The sequence below is a fragment of the Caretta caretta genome, chromosome 8 (genome assembly GCF_965140235.1).
Source record: "Caretta caretta isolate rCarCar2 chromosome 8, rCarCar1.hap1, whole genome shotgun sequence".
NCBI lineage: Eukaryota > Metazoa > Chordata > Testudines > Cheloniidae > Caretta > Caretta caretta.
The window spans coordinates 96,564,175-96,576,880 of NC_134213.1; the positions used below are offsets into that span (position 1 = coordinate 96,564,175).

Genomic DNA, 12,706 nt, shown 5'->3' on the forward strand with positions numbered 1-12,706 from the left:
CATTTGATAATTTCTGTTGTTTATGAAATGGAAGCTATTTTCAAGGTAGAAAAGCTATTTCATGGTGACTGCCTGACTTTTCCATAGGCAGAGGGCTGCCAGAACTGACTTTGTGAACTTCCCAGGAACACTGCCTCATATCTGGAGTAATGTTTGGGTTTTCCACAGGGCTGTTCTGGAATGCTCTAGCATTGTGGGGGGAGAAAGGGGCAGTGCATAGAAGCTGCTAGGTAAAAATACATCCAGTGATACGAGGATACTTAGCTTTGTAAAGCACTTTGAGGCAGACCGGTGAAAAGCACTATGTAAGAGCCAGGTATTGTTATAGGATATGATAAGGCATCTTGTGCACATAAGTGTACATGTGATGTATGGCGCACATAGTCTCTCTCCACATCTTTAAATTCATCTGTCAATTAGCATTTTTATTCTGTTTTAGAGTTTCTTCCCACTGTGTATGCTGTAGCTATGGCATAGTTCCAAGTTCGTCATCAAACACCCGTGTCTGAGTGTCTCTCTTTACTTGTAGCTAATAACATACCTTAGCTCTTCCTATGCGAAGGAGATGTATTTGGATTGTTACTCGAAATAAACAGCATGAACCAAAACAACACAATAAAGTGTCTCATTCACATACTGGGAGGATGTGAAGTTATCTGAATGAGGGTCCCACAGACACTGGCTAGCCACCACTATATCCACAGTCTCATCTTTGCTTTTGTTTCCAATGGTGACGTTGACAACTAACTTATACCGAGGAGGAGTGACTTGCTTGACCAAGTGTTTTCTTTCTTCGCTTAAAGCAATAGTGAGACTGGCACATTTTGCAGGCTCATAAGAGTAACGTTGGTGCGTTTGGTCGGTAAATATTCCCTTAGCAGCCCTTCCGCTCTGCCACAAGAGGATTTCTCTTTCGGTATTGCCGACGAGACTGGACTCTGTAACAAAGACCTAATGCTATAATATGATTTAATTAATTTATTTGTATTACGGTCATGCCCAGCACCCTTAGGCAGGATTGGGGCCCCATTGTTTTAGACCCTGTACAAACACACACACTTGTGTGTGTTACAATTGAACCACAATAAATTCTGTTCCAACAATATGAATCTCTACATTTCAAAGAGCTACGAGGTTTAACCAGGTTTCAGAGGAACAGCCGTGTTAGTCTGTATTCGCAAAAAGAAAAGGAGTACTTGTGGCACCTTAGAGACTAACCAATTTATTTGAGCATGAGCTTTCGTGAGCTACAGCTCACTTCATGAAGTGAGCTGTAGCTCACGAAAGCTCATGCTCAAATAAATTGGTTAGTCTCTAAGGTGCCACAAGTACTCCTTTTCTTTTTGAGGTTTAACCAGGCAACGTCCAGGCAAGTCAGTGAGGGTTGACTCCAATTACTGGGAGTCAAGAATTAACCCACACACACACACACACACACACATTAATGGAACTGGGTCAGAGTGCTGGCTCACAATACAGTTGTCCCCACAACACAAAATGTGGTTCTGGTTCCCCAGCATCAGTAAATGCTAAGATATATCCAGGGCTTTTGCCCAATTCGGACACATGGTTAAAACCTGCTTAGGTCTGCACTGGAATATCAAACCATATTTTAACCGTCTTGGGGGCAGCCACTATACTATTGTGGTAGATGGGGAAGTTCTGTGAACCTGTCCTCTCTAGTAGGACTTCTATCCCATGCTGACTCCCAAGTCCTGCCCCAACATATGTTGGGTGTCATAAAGCCTGAGATAGATTCTTCAGTAGCTGGCTGTACTTTGGCCCTGGTTAGGAACACAGGGGAAGGCATCATCTTAGATCATTATAAGCCAAATTTTCGAAGACTTGTTCACATGCATTGAGCTTTGAAAATCTAGAGGTTTTGCTAAACGCCTGTGGGTGCGTCTACACTGCAGCTGGGAGCGTGCTCCCCTACTTGGGTAGGCTAGGCAGGTGCACTAGCTCTGCTCAAGCTAGCACGCAAAAAATAGCAGTGTAGCTGGGGTAGCACGGGGGAGACTTGGGCTAGCTACCTGAGGACAAATCCACCCAGAACCCCAGCTATGCGCACATGCACTTAGCCTGAGCCACTGCCTGTGATACCCCCAACTACACTGTTATGTTTAGTACGCTAGCTTGAGCAAATTGCATCGGTGTGTGTGTGTGTGTCCAAGTCCATGTCTGAGCAGGGAAGCATGCTCCCAGCTGCAGTATCGATGTACCCACTGTGACTCTTTGAAAATGCAGGGGTATAACTTCAAGTTAGCAAAGAATGGGAGAGTTAAAACTGGAACTGTTACTTTAAATTCCACCCCAACATGCCTAGGTATTTCAGCACATATGGAACACGATGGGGCAGAACCCTGCCCAGCTGGTCTGGCCCTTCTGCTGCTAAGCCTTCTCTCTTTGTTCCTGGCTAGAAGGGAGGGAAGTGAGAGACACACAGACTAGGCTGTGAATATTATTGGGTTGCAAGCCTGCAAAGGCAGACTGCAGGGAGAGAGCTCAGCCATCTGCATTCCCTGGAGGAGGGAAATTCTTCAGTGGAATTTCCCCTTAGTGTGGGAGGTGGCCCTGGAAATGTGAAGAGCCTTAAACAGCAGCTCTCAGCGCAGCAATCTCTAAGGCAACGGTGCCCAAACTTTTCCTGTCGCACCCTCCCCTTACAGTAGTGGAATCTGTCCGCACCCCGCACCCCCCCAACTACTGCATAATTGGCTCAGCAGAGGAGCTTGGGCGGAGCTGGGGGCAGAACTGGGGATGGGGGAGTGGGGAGCTGGGGCTAGAGGCGGAACTGGCCTGGGGGGCAAAGAGGGAATGAGGGCAGAGCTGTGGCCAGGGGCAGGGCAGTGGGGTGCTCCCCCCTCCCCTTGGGGGCTTGCCCCTCTGAACATTCCTCTGTGCCCCCTTGGGGGGGAGGGGAAGTATGCCCCCCAGTTTGGGGACCACTGCCCTAAATAGAGTTCACGTCTGGGCAGACCCTAATGATCTTTATTCTCCACTATCCACAGACACTCTCCCCCACTCCACTTAGTGTTTTGTCTTGGTGGGTTAGGTTAAGATTCCCTCTGCCTAACCTCGGATTTACACCTTCCCTTGCTCAGGCAGCCCTGTTTGGAGGAGGTAGGGGCCCTTGCTAAGTGTGCTGAGCTTGAAAGCCATGCTGCAAAGACAGGCTGTTCTTGTACTGCAGCCCCAGCCTGTGTGGGACACTAATGCTCAGTTAGCAGGATGCTGCCTGGGCTCTTTATTTACTAAAGGAAGATGGGTTTTCCCACTTTTCAACAGACTCTAGGAGCAGAACAGAGAAATATCCCATAGGAAGAGTTTCATTGAAAAAATGCTTCGATATTGATTGTTGCATCAATTATTAAATGGATTCTTAGTGCTGTGTGTGGGCAGAGTCATCTCTGGAGATGCAGATGGCTCATTTCATGTCAGAATGCTGGGATCAGAGAGATCAGCTCATCTCCTGGCCAATGCAGGATTGGTCCCTACAGGACATTTCCAGTGCTAGACCCATGACCTAGCAATGAGGCTTTCAGTACTTCCCCAAGGAGACAAGTCCACCCCCTAATGCAGCTCCCTGCCAGGAAGGTTTTTCCAATACGCAGCCTAGATACTCTCTTTCTTAATTTCACCTCATTACTTCGTGTTCCTGCCTAAGTAATTCCTCTCCCTACTTGGTACTGTGGTAAACCCTTGATCAGCTCTGAAGTCCCACTGTTTGACAACATCCCTTCCATTTAAATTAATCCAAGTCTTTTTCAACTTGTGGTTTATAGATTCTTACATGGTAGAAACTGTGTGAGACCCAGATATGGCGTAACTCTGTTTCTAGTGAAGCAAAATGGTTTCAGTACAAACTAATCAATTGTGGGCCTGATGCAGAGGTCTTTGCTGTTAATGGCAAGACTCCTCTTTGACAGGACTGACCTGGCTGGTCACCATTATTCCTCATCCCGTCCCCCCCCTCGCCCAGGACTGCTTAGCTGACAAATAGCAATCCCTCAGTTCAGGCACAGCAGCTGAATTGCAGGCCCCAGGTCACACGAGGGTGAACGTGTCATGAGGCTGATATATGCTGTCTCTTAGGAGCACATCACTGCTAGCCTCCCTGGTAGAGAGCTCTCTACCCCCTCTCCTGGCTTCCTGAGTAATGTTGTATCCAGTGGGTACAACAAATAGCACAAACTGGGGACACGGCGTGCAGCTGGATGGAATGGGGAAGATAAACCACACAAATAAGAGCATCCTAGGCACTGCCATCCCAGACCAGATCAGTGAGCCATCCAGGCAGGCATCCTGTTGCTGACAGTGGCCAGTGATGGATGCATACTTTGGAGGAAAGCAGGGGAAACTAGGAATGCTCTGGCCACCTGTACAATAAGCGAGCCTGGAGGAAGCATGTTCTTTCTAAGCCCAGATGATCAGTCTGTTCCAAGCAATGCAATGACTAATCACAACCCTTGTAGTTTTATCCATGAGCGTAGCAATGGCGGCTATTCTGAACAGCAAAGGCCTGACCCAAAGCAGGAGTTATGGGCTCAGCACCACTGAAAATCAGACATGAAGGCCTTGTCTTCACTCAGAAACAAGGTGTGTTCTTAACTCAAGTTAGCTAACACACGGTAACTAACATGAGGTAAAATCCTAGTGCTAGATCTAGGATCTTGCATAGTCTTTAACTCAACCCACTAATATGTGAAACACTACCAACTGCCTGGTCTTCACTAGGATTTTAGCTGGTGTTAGCCTACTCAAATTGGGACCACACCTCTTCAGCTAGAAAAGACGCATTCCTATAGGTTTGATACAAACCCCATTGATGTCAGTGGGGTTTGGATCAGGCCCAAAGGGCAAAATTTTCAAATAAGCTCAGGTTCCATTTAGGCACCAGAATCAGTGCACATTGGGTGCTGAACTCTTTGGATCTATCATATATAGACCACTGGTACCTGAAACATGCACGTATCCTAGTCACTGAAAGAGGCCTGAGCCCAGCCCAGTCCAGATCTTCAAAGCTCTTGGAACAGTTCCTAGACAGGGCAACTCCTCTGTGGTGTGTCCCACTGTTATTGGCATAGAGTATTCAGTCTTCATTGCTAATTGAGGGGATGTCACCATTCTCCTCAGCCCCAGGAATGTCCAAGAGAAAACTGCCCTGAGCATGTCATCGGAGAGACCTTGTGCTAGGCGGATGGAACACGTACCTTCTCATTGATGATGGTGATGGGCTTGTGACGAGAGATCTGGAGTCTTGACTTGTTTTTCATAGTGGCTCGGTTCTACAAGTCAAATCATGCTTTACCAGGTGCTAAGATACATGAGCAAGACAACAACGCTCCAGGCCACCTTTCATACCCACACACTGGTCAGCTCGTCAGGACAGGGAGTGGCTGACTGTGGGCGTGTGCACGGCTCCGTACAATGGGGCCTGCAGACACTGCGGTAGCCTTCACCATTCTTCAGCATCTTTCATCAAAGGATCTCAAAGCACTTTACAAAGGTGAACTAATTAAGCTTTGCAATGTCCCTGTGAGGCAGATAAGGGATCACTTCACCTACCACTGCAACACAGCCACCTCTGGAATTGAAGGCAGCAACAATACACAACATTTTAGGGCTGGAACTGAAGAACAACACTATATTCACAGCCATATTGAACTATCTGTATTCACATAGCCTGCATTTGACTTACAAGCATCCAAATACAGCCTTATTTTGTTTGCTATAAGGGGATCTCAAAGCACCTTATGACTGTTACTGAGCTTAGCCTCACTCCATCCCCATGAGGCAGGTACCGGTGTCAGTATCCCTGTTTTATAGCTGAGATGCTGTCATTTGACAACGTTGCACAGACGGTCACAGTAGCTGAGCTGGGAACAGACCCCAGCTCCCCTTACTCCCTGCCCTGGGCGAGGGGAATTTAGCTAGAATGTCATTGTCTGAGTTGGAATTTGTCCCAGACGCTGTGGTTAACATCTCCACTCCTACTGTAGCACTTTTCTAAGGGCTCCTTCGGGCTTTGTTTGTTTAACTAGGCAGTCCTTTAATACACTCTGTGGCTTAGATGGGAGCTATCCACTGTCAGACTATTAGCCGGCATCTCTAGCTATACTGTACATCCTGGAACTGTCTCCAACAGAAAATGCCTGAGCCCCAGTATTAGGCATTATACGTTTTACCTGAGCCCGAAAACAGTGGCTGTGTCTGGACGACAGAGTCAATGGCCAGCCCACTGCTAGCAGCTGCCTTAAACAGGTAGGGGAGTTAAACACATCATCATCGATTCGTGCCATGAGTCAAATGGATTTAATCCCAGGGCTAATCATGTTAGCGGAGGCCAGTTTCAAAGGGTAGGTGGGATGATAAAGAGAGTCTGACTGGCTCTCCTTCAGGGATTCACTCCAGGACTGAGCATGGTCCCCAGGAAAGGGGCGCATGCGGATGTCTCTGTTAACCGTGCTAGCGAGGGTAAGGAGCTCTACAGCACAGCTTCGAACCTCTGCAGTCAGGGCCAGCCTGACAGGGGTGGGGCTGATCAAAACCACTGGGCTTTGTCCCACTGCCTGTGGGGGATGATCACCTGCTTGTGTGTGTGTGTGTGGTGGGGGAGCAAAGGCTGTGGGCCTGCAGAGGGCTGGGAATTGTGGAGGTTGCATTGGGCAACAGGGCCCCAGGCTCCGTTTTACAGTTTGTGCCCATTAATAGGACCTTGGAAAAGATGCTTTTAGCAGCCTCTTTTTAGCCTCTTTTGCTCATGTTCTGAAGCCTCCTGGTGTCTGCTTGAGGGGGATGGTTACAGCTATAGGACACAGCAGAAGGGTCACTGGAGCCTTGCTCTTAAGAGGCTCTGATTAGGAGCATCTCTACAGCAATAATCACAGTACCTTAAATTCCTTAGTGAGTCTCTGGGCGGCTAGAAGTCCCCTCAGGCTGACAGTGGCTGGGTTAGAAGTTGTGGCTTCTGAAGCTCTTGTGGTTTCTATGCCCATCTGAAGCTTGGAAGGTGAGTAACCGCCAGCAGCAGGAGCATCTGGGGACTTAAGGGGAATATACGGACCAAGAAGTAAGTGTGTGTGGATGTCTGAGTGAAGAGACATGCCAGTGTCATGACACCAGCTGCAGGAGCGTCTGGTCCATGGCGTCCGTCTTGGACTCTTCCCCAAATGGAATTTTGTGACACACTCACTGAGCTGCTAGCCACCCATCCTGCCCCAGCAGCTCAAACCCTTGGCCTGCCCCAAAGTGAAGATAACAAAAATACCAATTGAACCCTTTAACCAAACAGGCAAACCCCAGCCAACCCCACACATCCCACTGCACATCCCAGCCACCCACAGTGAGTGTTAATGGGGGCAGCGAATGCCCTGCATCTCTGGGCGAGGATACATCACCTTGCTAATCTAGGTTCTTACATGGGCCCCAGCACCACAGTAACTGAATGCCTTTTCCTCGCTGATATTAAATAGGACACACACACACACACACATGTTGAGCATTTGTATTTGAAGAGGGCAGTCTGTATTCATGTGTACCCTATACTGTATTTGATTTGCTGCTGTTGCATAGCTCTATAAGCACTTCTCCTGGGGTGGGGTTAAGGGAGGAAGTATGATTATTGTTATTATCACCCATAAAATAAATCCAGGCACTTAATGACCTTGGCAGAGAGCATTTCCTGGGGATTAATGACAGATTGGTGTTCATGTCCCTCAGGCTGTCAGCTCCTCCCAGCTGGACATTAATCCACAAGAAATGTCTTGGGTATTGATCCCTATTGCTTAATTAATAAATGCACCATGTCTTACTGGCTTAGATTTAGAGGCGGCCCTTTCTTCTCTTCCTGCTGCATTGAAAGTGACTTTTTTAGCACCTGTCACTCTTTCTTTTGAGGCCTTTGGGTCTTTTGGTTTCCTGGCATTCATCTGAGTGTTGTTTTGTTGCCGCACCAGAGAATTTCACCCTTAGAAGGAGGGAGACAGATGACACGCTTGCTGTCTTCTGCGTTTCCCTGGCTAATGTGGCACGGCACAAGAAGCAAATCTTTCAGAAGCAACACAAAGTCTTGATTATCCTCAGCTGATTACATCCGCTTTACAAGAGTCTGCACAAAAAGGAGCATGAGCTGTCGAGCAAGAACATTGTAATTCACCAAGGTTTTAAACGTTTTCTGTAATAATCAATTTCTTGCCTATGAGTCACCATTCATCTTCAGTACTTTCTTCATTGGGTGGCTTTGCTATCTTTAGTTCTAGGCTACCAACTGTCTTTGAGAAACAACCACACTAATTAGGAGCGATTACCAGTCTATCAAGTTTTAAAAGTCAGGTGCACTGTCCCCATCTGACTTGGAGCCCTGTTTTCAAAAGTGGTTCGTGGTTTTGGGTGCCCAGCCTGAAGGGGCCTGGTTTTCAGAAGGCGCTGAACACCCTCCCCTGTAAATGAGGTCCCTTAAGGTGTCTCAAGTTCAGACCCAAAAAACTGAGTCATCCAAAATCACTAATCCCTGGCTTTGGAAATCTTGGAGCCAAGATCATGCACTTTTTAAAGACTAGGGCTGCGCTGTCTCACCCAATCAGATTTCAAAACAGAGTTCATCTGAGTGGCATAGACTAAATGATCTGCTTCTTCCTTAGATTACAAGGCAGTCACATAAACATTACTGTGTTCAGGGTTGCCTTTGGTAAACGATGTGCTTGCTATCTTGCCTGGATCATTCCTAAATGGCATTATTCCTTCACTGCCTGTCTTAGAGCTGCTCACATGTATTTTCTCATGTTGAGAATGCCAGTAGTATTGGCCAGGAGAGTCAGGATCCAGTTCTGGGTTCACTTTCAGGACTGTAAATTCGGAGTAACTCCCATCAGATCGGCTGAGTTACACAGGTGTAAATCTGAGTGAGCAGAGTCAGGCCCTCAGTGTACCAAAAAGATTTTCCCTTTGCAAATCTGGAATGCATTTTGTATTAAGAAAGGTAAATATGTAAAAATGTGCACTCAGAAGGTAACAGGCTTAATGTCTACACAGTAGGGCCACACTACAGCCACCACCCATTGTATCTCATGGGCTCCAGGGACGGTGACACTCTACTCACTGACAGATAGGAAGAAGAATTGTTTTTGTCCTACCTGCAGATGGCCTTGGTGTAGCCTCTGTTCAAGGTGCTTTGCTCTCCTTGTGACAGCCACGTTAAACACTGACAAGATTAAGTTAAAATAAAATGAAGCCACTTCTACTTAACATGACTGCCTGCCCTCCAGTGTGTACAAAATGGATGGCTGACATTCCTCCTGCTACTTATTCTGGCTACTGTGTTGACTCTATCCAGGCCTCCACCCTCCATAAACATTAAGGCAAACAAGATTTGCATTTCTTTTTCTGGAGAGAGAGCAGGAGAAAGAAGCATTATTTATATAGTATTTGCTTTGTTCTCCCTCAGTCAGCTGGTGAGATGTTACTCTATTAACCATTAGAAATCCGGCCCTTTATTGACAAAATTGGTGGTTCTTTGGCATGGCTCTCCGTTTGTAAGCATAAACTCTTCATGGCTTCGGAGCATGTGGCTGGTGAAACTAACATCCATAGTAATCTGAGGGGGCGATCTTAAGTAAAGCAGTTCAGGAATGTTGCCTACATTGAGGTCATAAAATTATAACAATATGGCAATGTCCTAGGACTAAATTGTTTCCTGTAGGGGTTATTTCCATGGGAAATAGTATGGTCAAGAGGATAAGGAATGAGAGGAGGCAAGCACTGTGGTTTCTATTCCCAGCTTTGCCACTGACCTGCTGTGTGATCTTGGGCAAGTCACTTCACCCCTCTGTGCCTCAGTTTCCCATGCAACTCTGTGACTTGTCTATTGTAAGCTCTTTGGGGCAGGGGCAGTTTCTTGCTATGCGTATGTATGGTGCCGAGCACAATGGGGCCCTGATATTTGGTGGGGCCTCTGGGACCTATTGTAATACAATACAATAATAAGAGGAGACAGGAAATTCAGGGTATGTCTGTACTGTAATAAAAGAGCACAACTGGCCAAGGTCAGCTAACTCAGGCTTGCAGGGCTTGAGTTGCGGGGCTATAACATTGCAGCATAGATATTCGGGCTCGGGGTGGACCCTGGGGTCTGAGACCCTCCTGGGGTCTCAGAATGTAGGCTGCAGCCCAAGCCTGAATGTTTACACTGCTACTTTATAGCACCATGAGCCCAGGTCAGTTGACTCTGAGACTCGGTACCCAGAGGTTTTTTATCGCAGTGTTGACGTACCCTCAGTATCTTTGGACAAATGTTGTTTTGGACCAATTCTTCTTTGGAAGCAGTGGGTTGCCCCACCCGCCAGTCTACCAGGAGAGGGGTTCAGCACTGAAAATGCACAGCTCTCCTGAGCTTTATTGGAAGCCAGGACCATCTTTGTGGTGTCCCTGTGCTTCCAAGGTGCCTCCTGACCAATGGTTCCATAGTGTCTCGGGATGTCCCCGGGGCACTGGGGATGGTAATCCTAGTGTAGGAGGAAAATCAGTGTACAGATGCCAGCAGTGTCATTGCTAGTTTACTCTAGAGATTCCCACTGATGTTGAGTGAGGACGGCGGTGACTGAACCAGCAGCAGCCCAGACTAGTTCTGTTCATGTCTGTGAACCTCTGACTGGGAAGTTTTTGGTGCTAGCTGGCTGTCCACGAGCACACTTTGTGGCTGTGCTTGGCCAGTGCGTTTAGACTGTGCCTGTCAGGGGGCGCATCACTCACCACGAGTCTGGTGCCTCCTCCTGGGGATTAGCTCAACGCCAATGCCCTCCCATCCGTGGTTTGCACTCTGTTGCTCTGTCTGCAGGCAGCCCTTCCCATGGCCCCAGGAACTGCAGTGTCCTCTTCGTAGCTCAACCCCTGGCCGTGTCACCATCCATGTTTCCCGCTTCTGGCGGTTAGTATTGCAGTCCAAATCCTGCCACTTCCCCAGTGGTGAGTTGGAGGGACCCGGGCCTGCCTACTACTACAGGTCCCAGCCCAGGGTCCCTGTGTAGAGCAGCCTCCTGCTGCTCCTCTCACTCCTCTCACTGCTGTTACGATTCCCTAGACCATTTCCCCATGGCCCCAGCTCCTCCTTCCCCCTTACCTCAAGGCCCTCAGCTGCTCAGTCCCTGGAGTCAGCCAGGAGCTCTCCCTTGTTCCCCTGGTCCCTGCCAGCAACTGACCTGTCCATGCTGCTAGCTTTCTTTCAGCCTTCTAGGGACACAGTTCTCACCCCTTGTGCTCCCAGCAGCAACCAACCTCTGCTCTGCCTGCAGCTCCTTTTCTGTGAGACTCCTGAGCCCTGATTGACTACTCCTTGCTGTCTCTCTCCTATTGGCTGTTTCCTGTGCAGCCTCCCTAGGGTTTTAGTAACCTCTTGTATGCCAGTGTGGGGTAAACACCCCACCACGGTGCCCACTTGCTCTCTCCCACCTTTGAGCCTGGAAAGGCCAAATGGTATTCTCCAGCAGTGCCACTAGCCCCACTTCTAGTCCCAGTCCCCCGACGAGCTCACACTTAGCGTGCACAGAAGCTGATGCTTTATAAGTAGATTCAGGCAGGCAGAGCACAAAGGCATTGACCCTAACCCTTCCCTGTGTGCACCCATGAAGATTTCAAACTTCAGGGCCTGTGAGCCCATGTGACCTGGATCTGGCATAAAACATTTGTGAACCTCTTTGGATTTAACATTAGAAGGCTTTGCATCAATGTCCAATGGGAGATCTAGCATTTTGCCCATCTACCCTGATTGGTAACCATTGAATACCTCCATCATAGTCACCATTCCTGGTCGAATGACCAACCCAAAATATGTTACTTGCAGGAATCATCCTGTTAATACACAACATTGTTGAGGGAATGAGCATGATGACTTCAATATGACCAACCCCAGGCCTTCAAAAATCAGGAGATTGGCTCAAAAAGCATGAGAGAAAAATTATTGTTGGGTTCTTCTTCTTGAGCTTCTGCTGTCTGAACCTTAACTTTACAGTCAGGTCACATTTTTCAAGCTTTTCTCTGCAGCCATGAAAGCTAGAAACGTACTGGGGTTTTTTTTAAAATGAAAAGCTGGGGTTCGCATGTAAGCATTTTACTCCAGGAGCTGATGATTTCAGGAAAGTACCAGGTATCATGAGACTAGAGATAAAATTAAATTAACAAAGAACATGGCTGGGCTATTGTCTGAATAAATGCAGGGGATGCGAGTTGGTGATGGAATACAGCCTTTAAAATCTTGGATTGAATTCTATCCCAGACTGGCATTATTTGACAACTGCTGGAATGCCTGTGTGAAATGACTTGATGGGTCCCAGTCCTGTTCTTAGGGGCTGAGTGACCACATCAGAAAAACCATCCTCGTACTTAATATCTTCCTCTTTATCCTTCCCAAGGCAGAATGGGCCTGAGGCTTAATTATTCTCATCCCCAGAAGTGATCCCGCCCCATCAGGGTTAAAGCATATTGGCTGACGACATGGAGGAATCTTCACCGTGGCTGCTGCAGCTGTACCTCATCAGTGAAGAGAGGACCCTGGTTTCCAAGACTGCCAGCTCAGCACCTTTCACCAGCTCAGCACGGATACATGATAAGGACATGATGCCATCATCTGCTGAGGACGTGGTGTTTTGCCTGATCATACCATGCTAGAAGCAATGCTTCATCTCACCACATTTAACGAGGGCAGACTCCCCTG

At 47.8% G+C, this 12,706-nt stretch overlaps 1 pseudogene; it reads right to left on the reverse strand.

Moving 5' to 3' along the window:
- Positions 1-505: 505 nt before the first annotated feature.
- LOC125641390 (uncharacterized) lies at positions 506-7,931 on the reverse strand (annotated as a pseudogene).
- Between the last annotated feature and the right edge of the window lie 4,775 nt (positions 7,932-12,706).